The sequence below is a fragment of the Arachis hypogaea genome, chromosome 10 (genome assembly GCF_003086295.3).
Source record: "Arachis hypogaea cultivar Tifrunner chromosome 10, arahy.Tifrunner.gnm2.J5K5, whole genome shotgun sequence".
Taxonomy (NCBI): domain Eukaryota; kingdom Viridiplantae; phylum Streptophyta; class Magnoliopsida; order Fabales; family Fabaceae; genus Arachis; species Arachis hypogaea.
The window spans coordinates 66,166,440-66,173,560 of NC_092045.1; the positions used below are offsets into that span (position 1 = coordinate 66,166,440).

At 41.5% G+C, this 7,121-nt stretch overlaps 1 non-coding gene across 1 annotated transcript; it reads right to left on the reverse strand.

The window, feature by feature from the left end:
- Window positions 1–6,348: 6,348 nt before the first annotated feature.
- LOC112718755 (small nucleolar RNA R71) lies at window positions 6,349–6,456 on the reverse strand. The gene has a single exon (XR_003161080.1). It is a non-coding gene; the product is annotated as a small nucleolar RNA R71 (small nucleolar RNA).
- Window positions 6,457–7,121: the final 665 nt, after the last annotated feature.

Below are 7,121 nucleotides of genomic sequence, written 5' to 3' on the forward strand. Positions count from 1 at the left end.
TGGTGTTGAACCCCCACATTCAAACTCTAAGTTTGGTGATGGGAGGTTCCAACACGGTTCTGAGCATTTCTGAGACTCCATGAGAGTCCTCTGTCAAGCTAGTGACAATAAAGAAGCGCTTGTTGGGAGGCAACCCAATGTTTTATATTATTTTCTTTTGTTATTTTATCTTTTTTGTAGGTTGATGATCATAAGAAGTCACAAAAACAATGAAAAAGCAAAAACAGAATGAAAAACAGGAAGAAAAACAGCACACCCTGGAGGAAGATGCTGCTGGCGTTTAAACGCCAGTAAGCCTAGCAGTTGGGCGTTTAACGCCCAGTCTGGCACCATTCTGGGCGTTTAACGCCAGAAAGGGGCACCAGACTGGCGTTAAACGCCAGGAAAGGGCAAGAACCTGGCGTTAAACGCCAGGAATGGGCACCAGCCCGGCGTTTAACACCAGAATTGGCTCAAAACGTGAATTTTGATGCCATTTGGTGCAGGGATGACTTTCCTTGACACCACAGGATCTGTGGACCCCACAGGACCCCACCACCACTCTCTCTCTTCTTCCCCCATTCACCAATCACCTCAACACCTCTTCCCCAAAAACCCTTCACCTATCAAATCCCATCTTTCTCTTCACCACTCACATCCATCCTTCATAAATCCCCACCAACCTCACCCTTCAAATTCAAACCACTTTCCCTCCCAAACCCACCCATAATGGCCGAACCATTACCCCCCTCTCTCCTATATATACCCTTCTTCAACCCTTCATTTTCACACAACCTAAACACCACTTCTCCCCCTCTTTGGCCGAACACACCACCATCTCCCTCTTCCTCATTTCTTCTTCTTCTACTCTCTTCTTTCTTCTTTTGCTCGAGGACGAGCAAACATTTTAAGTTTGGTGTGGTAAAAGCGTTGCTTTTTCGTTTTTCCATAACCATTATGGCATCCAAGGCCGGAGAAACCTCTAGAAAGAGGAAAGGGAAGGCAAAAGCTTCCACCTCCGAGTCATGGGAGATGGATAGGTTCATCTCAAGGGTGCATCAAGACCACTTCTATGAAGTTGTGGCCTTGAAGAAGGTGATCCCCGAGGTCCCCTTTTCACTCAAAAAGGGTGAATATCCGGAGATCCGACATGAGATCCGAAGAAGAGGTTGGGAAGTTCTTACCAACCCCATTCAACAAGTCGGAATCTTGATGGTTCAAGAGTTCTTAACCAAAGTGTGAACCCGAATCCAAAGAATTATCTTACTATGGTTCGGGGGAAATACTTGGATTTTAGTCCGGAAAGTGTGAGGGTGGCGTTCAACTTGCCTATGTTGCAAGGAGATGAGCATCCTTACACTAGAAGGGTCAACTTTGATCAAAGGTTGGACCAAGTCCTCACAGTCATATGTGAAGAGGGCGCCCAATGGAAGAGAGATTCAAGAGGAAAGCCGGTTCAATTAAGAAGGCATGACCTCAAGCCCGTGGCTAGAGGATGGTTAGAGTTCATACAACGCTCAATCATTCCCACTAGCAACCGGTCCGAAGTTACCATAGACCGGGCTATCATGATCCATAGCATCATGATTGGAGAAGAAATAGAGGTTCATGAGGTTATAGCCCAAGAACTCTATAAGGTGGCGGACAAGTCCTCTACCTTGGCAAGGTTAGCCTTTCCTCATCTCATTTGTCACCTCTGTTATTCAGTGGGAGTTGACATAGAGGGAGACACCCCCATTGAGGAGGACAAGCCCATCACTAAGAAGAGGATGGAGCACACAAGAGATCCCACTCATCATGAGATCCCTGAGATTCCTCAAGGGATGCACTTTTCTCCACAAGACTATTGGGAGCAATTGAACACCTCCCTAGGAGAATTGAGTTCCAACATGGGACAACTAAGGGTGGAGATCAAGAACACTCCATCATCCTTCATGAGATTAGAGAAGATCAAAGAATCATGAGGGAGGAGCAACAAAGACAAGGAAGAGATATTGAGGAGCTCAAGCACTCCATAGGATCTTCAAGAGCAAGGAAGAGCCGCCATCACTAAGGTGGACCCGTTCCTTGATTTCCTTGTTCTTTATTCTTCTGTTTTTCGAATTTTATGCTTATGTTTATCCATGTTTGTGTCTTGTGATCATTAGTGTCTTAGTGTCTATGCCTTAAAGTTATGAATGTCCTATGAATCCATCACCTTTCTTAAATAAAAATGTGCTTAATTGATAAAAGAAAGAATTGCATGAATTTTGAATTTTATAACAGTTAATTATTTTGATGTGGTGGCAATATTTTTGTTCTCTGAATGTATGCTTAAACAGTGCATATGTATCTTGAATTTGTGGTTCATGAATGTTGGCTCTTGAAAGAATGATGAAAAAGGAGACATGTTACTGAGGATCTGAAAAATCATCAAAATGATTCTTGAAGCAAGAAAAAAAAAGCATTTTTATTCAAAAAAAAAATCGAAAAAAAAAGAAAGAAAAGAAAATGAAAAAAAATAGAGAAATAAGAGTTGTGATCCAAGGCAAATAAGAGTGTGCTTAAGAACCCTGGACACCTCTAATTGGGGACTTTAGCAAAGCTGAGTCACAATCTGAAAAGGTTCACCCAATTATGTGTCTGTGGCATGTATGTATCCAGTGGTAATACTGGAAGACAGAGTGCTTTGGGCCACAGCCAAGACTCAATAAGTAGCTTTGTTCAAGAATCATCATACTTTACTAGGAGAATCATTAACACTATCTGGACTCTGAGTTCCTAAAGAAGCCAACCATTCTGAATTTCAAAGGATAGAGTGAGATGCCAAAACTATTCAGAGGCAAAAAGCTAAAAGCCCCGCTCATCTAATTAATACTGATCTTCATAGATGTTTTTGGAATTCATTGCATATTCTCTTCTTTTTATCTTATTTGATTTTCAGTTGCTTGGGGACAAGCAACAATTTAAGTTTGGTGTTGTGATGAGCGGATAATTTGTATACTTTTTGGCATTGTTTTTAGTATGTTTTTGGTATGATCTAGTTAGTTTTTAGTATATTTTTATTAGTTTTTAGTTAAAATTCACTTTTCTGGACTTTACTATGAGTTTGTGTGTTTTTCTGTGATTTCAGGTATTTTCTGGCTGAAATTGAGGGACCTGAGCAAAAATCTGATTCGAGACCAAAAAGGACTGCAGATGCTGTTGGATTCTGACCTCCCTGCACTCGAAGTGGATTTTCTGGAGCTACAGAAGCCCAATTGGCGCGCTCTCAACGGCGTTGGAAAGTAGACATCCTGGGCTTTCCAGCAATATATGATAGTCCATACTTTGCCCAAGATTTGATGGCCCAAACCGGCGTTCAAAGTCACCTCAAGAAATCCCAGCGTTAAACGCTGGAACTGGCACCCAAATGGGAGTTAAACGCCCAAACTGGCACCAAAGCTGGCGTTTAACTCCAAGAAGAGTCTCTACACGAAAATGCTTCATTGCTCAGCCCAAGCACACACCAAGTGGGCCCGGAAGTGGATTTTTATGTCTTTTACTCATCTCTGTACACCCTAGGCTACTAGTTTTCTATAAGTAGGACCTTTGACTATTGTATTAGAGATCTTTTGATCTTTTGATCTTTTGATCTTTGGAACCTTTTTCTTTAGATCTTTTGATCACTTTGGAGGCTGGCCATTCGGCCATGCCTAGACCTTGTTCTTATGTATTTTCAACGGTGGAGCTTCTACACACCATAGATTAAGGTGTGGAGCTCTGCTGTACCTCGAGTATTAATGCAATTACTATTGTTCTTCCATTCAATTCCGCTTGTTCTTTATCCAAGATATCACTTGTTCTTCAACTTGATGAATGTGATGATCCGTGACACTCATCATCATTCTCACCCATGAACAAGGTGACTGACAACCACTCTTGTTCTACAAGCGATCAAGGCTTTGGTGAATATCTCTTGGATTCCTGATTGCACGATGCATGGTTGATCGCCTGACAACCGAGTGCTCGCCTGACAAACGAGCCAACCATTCCGTGAGATCAGAGTCTTCGTGGTATAGGCGAGAACTGATGGCGGCATTCAAGAGAATCCGGAAGGTCTAACCTTGTCTGTGGTATTCTGAGTAGGATTCAATGACTGAATGACTGTGACGTGCTTCAAACTCCTGAGGGCGGGGCGTTAGTGACAGACGCAAAAGAATCACTGGATTCTATTCCGGCCTGATTGAGAACTGACAGATGAATTCCGCTATGCTGTGACAGAGCATATGCAATCGCTTTCACTGAGAGGATGGGAGGTAGCCACTGACAACGGTGAAACCCTTGCTTAAGCTTGCCATGGAAAGGAGTAGGAAGGATTGGATGAAGACAGTAGGAAAGCAGAGAGACGGAAGGGAAGGCATCTTCATGCGCTTATCTGAAGTTCCTACCAGTGAATTACATAAGTATCACTATCTTTACCTTTGTGTTATTTTCGTTCATCACCATATACATTTGAGTTTGCCTGACTAAGATTTACAAGATGACCATAGCTTGCTTCAATACTAACAATCTCCGTGGGATCGACCCTTACTCGCGTAAGGTTTATTACTTGGACGACCCAGTGCACTTGCTGGTTAGTTGTGCGATGTTGTGTAATGCCATGGTATTGAGCTACCACGTTCTTGGAGCCATTACCGGGGATTATGAGAGTTGTGAAAAAGTATTTTCACAATTTCGCGCACCACGTGACATGCGCGATCTGCATAAACTGCAGAATCTGAAACCAGCGACTTTGGACCCTATTTCGGCCCAGTTTTCGGCCCGGAACAGCAGACTAGAGTCAGAGAATATGCAGAAACAAGAGACACATTCATTGAGTAGTTTTGGAGATCTAGTTTTTCACTCTCTTAGGTTTTTCTCTCTAGTTTTTAGAATTTTAATTTTCAATTGATCTTAGCATTGGAACATTGAGAAGAGTTATTTTCCTCATCAAGACTTCATCACTCTAGTTTGTTCTCTTAAGTTGGTTTTATTCTTCCATGTTCTTTGTTATGTTCAATTTTGTCATTAAGATATTTTTATGATTAATTAATGCAAGGATTATTTCTTTTTAATTTAAATTCCATTCCAATAATCATGTCTTCTTTTAATTCCCTTTCATGTGCCATGGATTTTTTATTTACAATGCATGAGTAGTTTCATTACTTAATGGGGAGTTGATTAAAAGGAACTCTTGAGTTGGAAGGATTGAAAGAAAAATTTGTAATTGGGTTAAATGTTGGATTGCTATCCTGTCACTGACGCCAATCCCTTTGAACTAAGTGGGTTGCAACTTGTGAACAGATCTAGCATTTCCACTTGTTTGACTTTCTCTTACCTAGTAAGGGATAACCAAACAGAACAACTATTAATTATAAATTAATCTTACAATCACACCATCAATGATAGAGATTCTAACCAATCAATTCCCAGTCAAGACCTCTTATTTTTATTATTTAAAATTCCTCAATTTGAATCCCAATTTACTTAGCTCAACTCTTTTTGGAATATCTGATTAATAAAACAGCACATTTTTCTGCAACTCGTTGGGAGACGACCTGGGACTTAAAACTCCCAATAATTTTAATTTAAACTTTCAGTGACATATTTCTAAATTGATAGGCAGATTTTCAGTGAGTTAAGAACTATATCTGCACGTAACCATTTTAATAAATTTTTAATTCACCAGCTTCTGCACCTCATCAATTTTTGGCGCCGTTGCCGGGGAGTTGCAATAGAGTGCTTATTTTATTAATTAGAATTTATTTATTTGCATTTTCTTTAATTTTGCTACTATGAGCTGCGTGTTTCTTCTGTCAAATGACACGTTCACTTCCTGATCCGCGCTTGCTAATATTCGATCCTGAAATTGAAAGAACAATTTCACGAATAAGGCGAGAACAGCGTAGGTTAGTCCGCTCTGAGGGCGGATCTGAAAGTGAATCTGAGGAAGAAACCAGCCCGCGTTCTACTGATTCGGTTGTTTTATGTGCAGAAAATATGGCAGCTAGAAGAATCACCATTCAGGAGGAAGGAGCTCCTGATTTTACACTGCAACCGTTTCAAGCGCATCATCCAGCGGTAGCTACGAATTTTGAAATAAAGACCGCACTGCTAAATGTGATGCCGAAGTTTCATGGCTTACCTGCTCAAGAGCCTATCAAGCACTTGAGAGATTTTTAGGCAGCCTGTTCTACTGTCAGGCGTGATGGCGCTGATGAAACTTCAATTCTGCTGAAAGCTTTTCCGTTCTCTCTTGAGGGAAAAGCAAGAGAGTGGTACTACACTCAACCTCTAGCAAATGTATCCAACTAGGATACACTCAGAAAGGAGTTCCTGGAGAAATTCTTCCCATCTGAAGTTACTGATAAACTGAGGAAGGATATCTCTACAATTGTTCAAGATGACAATGAGACTCTCTTTGAATACTGGGAGCGCTTCAATAATCTTCTGGAAGCATGCCCCCACCACATGATTGACAATATCGTGCTACTCAGCTATGTCACACAAGGTATGAGACCCCAAGATAAGACCACATTGGAAAGTGCCAGCAATGGGTCTATGAAGAAGTACAAGACCACTGATGAAGCTTGGCAATTGATCAGTGATTTAGCTGAATCTACTCGGAACCACAGACAGAAGCAAGGCCGTTCAAGGCCGTTGCAGAAGTATCTTCTGGCATAGAGACTGCTGCTCTAAATTGAAGCATCTGTGAAATGACCAACCTGCTGAAGCAAATGCAGTTAAATCAACAAGCTCAGCAAACTCAACCGCAGCAAAACCAACAACTAGTTCCACAAAGAATTTGCGGAATTTGTGCTGATTACAGCCATTACACTGATGAATGCCCGCAGCTCCAACAAGAAGACAACATGGTGGCATCCACTCATAACTTCTATGACTGCCCCAACCAAGGGTACAATCAAAGTGGAAATAATAACCATGGATGGCAGGGCAATTCAAACCAGAATTGGAGGGATAACAATAATAGGGGAGGCAGAGATAATCAGGGAAATCAGAGGTGGAATAATTACAACAACAGGCAGCAAAATCAACCATACCGAGCACCTCACCTGAGGCAAAACCAAGGACCACCGAACAATCAGCAGCAAACCTCTCAATTTACTCATTCTTCTGTATCT